This window comes from Schistocerca nitens, chromosome 7, assembly GCF_023898315.1.
Source record: "Schistocerca nitens isolate TAMUIC-IGC-003100 chromosome 7, iqSchNite1.1, whole genome shotgun sequence".
NCBI lineage: Eukaryota > Metazoa > Arthropoda > Insecta > Orthoptera > Acrididae > Schistocerca > Schistocerca nitens.
In genome coordinates, this window is record NC_064620.1 from 306,204,046 (window position 1) to 306,206,545 (window position 2,500).

A 2,500-nucleotide genomic window follows, 5' to 3' on the forward strand; every position below is an offset into this window, starting at 1 on the left:
GCAGACGGCGTCGCGGCGCCGAGTGCCGGGCGGCGGCGCATCCTCAACGCACACAGTCCTCAATCGGACCAGCACACTGCAGATGTCCACCGCGCTTCGCACCGGGCCCGGGAGGACCCACTTTGGCCGCACGGCGCCGCGCGCTGGGTGCGCCGGCACGCAGATGCGCCGCCTGCCGCGTCCGTCAGCCGGCGCGCCTGCCACTGGGCGCCCCCACCAGCCGGCTGCCGCGCGTGCGCCCACGCAGCGCGCGGACAGCACGCCGGGCGCCCCCCCCTCACCAGCCGGGGACGGTCCCACCCAGCCACCGCCGCGTATCGCTTCATACCCACATGCCCACTCACGTTCGTAGGTATGACGGGTGTCGCTGAAGCAACCGGTTAATACCTGTACCGATCGTCGATATCAACGATTCACCTCCAGCGCGAACAACCGCGCAACAACGGATTTCCAGTTCATTTGCGTAACTTGGGCAGCAAACGTAGACATCCATCTACATTTGCGACTTCTACGAGTCTTGCATGCCTGGATGTTGTGTGTCACGACGCACTACATCAGCATACATACACGCTGCGACGTGTGCACGAAAGAACACGTGGAAGGTGGCCAGCGTACGTATGCGAATGCCATTGCACAGCTGCGAAGCGCATTCAACACGCGAACTCCTGACCGACGAGCTAGAGGTGACAGGAGGGGAGGGGGGGCGGGGGCGATATACGTCCTATTGCAGTACACAATACAGTGGATAGCGGGACCATGTGGAAAGTAAGCAACACTCGCAAGATGTGAGGGTACGCACCGTAAAATGAATCAATACGCAGAACACCAGAGTGTGCGCGAAGTGAACTATGTTGAGATGGTTGCAATTAGGCAACGCTACACGAATTCCTAGATTCATATAACTAACAATTACAGGGCAGGTTAAGGCGCAACGTGGGTTAGGTTAAGCCCCAACGTAGGTTAGGTTAAGGCCCAACATAGGTTAGGTTAAGGCCCAACATAGGTTAGGTTAAGGCCCAACATAGGTTAGGTTAAGGCGCAACATAGGTTAGGTTAAGGCGCAACATAGGTTAGGTTAAGGCGCAACATAGGTTAGGTTAAGGCGCAACATAGGTTAGGTTAAGGCGCAACATAGGTTAGGTTAAGCCCCAACTTAGGTTAGGTTAAGCCCCAACTTAGGTTAGGTTAAGCCCCAACTTAGGTTAGGTTAAGCCCCAACTTAGGTTAGGTTAAGCCCCAACTTAGGTTAGGTTAAGCCCCAACTTAGGTTAGGTTAAGCCCCAACTTAGGTTAGGTTAAGCCCCAACTTAGGTTAGGTTAAGCCCCAACTTAGGTTAGGTTAAGCCCCAACTTAGGTTAGGTTAGGCCCCAACTTAGGTTAGGTTAAGCCCCAACTTAGGTTAGGTTAAGCCCCAACTTAGGTTAGGTTAAGCCCCAACTTAGGTTAGGTTAAGCCCCAACTTAGGTTAGGTTAAGCCCCAACTTAGGTTAGGTTAAGCCCCAACTTAGGTTAGGTTAAGCCCCAACTTAGGTTAGGTTAAGCCCCAACTTAGGTTAGGTTAAGCCCCAACTTAGGTTAGGTTAAGCCCCAACTTAGGTTAGGTTAAGCCCCAACTTAGGTTAGGTTAAGCCCCAACTTAGGTTAGGTTAAGCCCCAACTTAGGTTAGGTTAAGCCCCAACTTAGGTTAGGTTAAGCCCCAACTTAGGTTAGGTTAAGCCCCAACTTAGGTTAGGTTAAGCCCCAACTTAGGTTAGGTTAAGCCCCAACTTAGGTTAGGTTAAGCCCCAACTTAGGTTAGGTTAAGCCCCAACTTAGGTTAGGTTAAGCCCCAACTTAGGTTAGGTTAAGCCCCAACTTAGGTTAGGTTAAGCCCCAACTTAGGTTAGGTTAAGCCCCAACTTAGGTTAGGTTAAGCCCCAACTTAGGTTAGGTTAAGCCCCAACTTAGGTTAGGTTAAGCCCCAACTTAGGTTAGGTTAAGGTGCAACATAGGTTAGGTTAAGGTGCAACATAGGTTAGGTTAAGGTGCAACATAGGTTAGGTTAAGGTGCAACATAGGTTAGGTTAAGGTGCAACATAGGTTAGGTTAAGGTGCAACATAGGTTAGGTTAAGGTGCAACATAGGTTAGGTTAAGGTGCAACATAGGTTAGGTTAAGGTGCAACATAGGTTAGGTTAAGGTGCAACATAGGTTAGGTTAAGGTGCAACATAGGTTAGGTTAAGGGATGGTGTATGAGGGGGGAGGGGACGAGGTTCGTTCATAGTGATGATGGTAAGTGGACGCCTGAGGCACCCTGAGATGTGTCACGTCAGGATGCACCTTTCTCTCAGGGGAGGTGGTGCGCCGGTTGCGTGGGTGTGGCAAGGGAGTGGCAGGCCTGTGTCTTTCATTCCTGCCATTGCTTATATGCTGTGAGACAAGGCAGTGTGGTGGTGTTGGTTGCACCCCTGTGTAGGACATGTGTGGGTGTTTGTGGCTTATCTGAGTAATGATGGTTG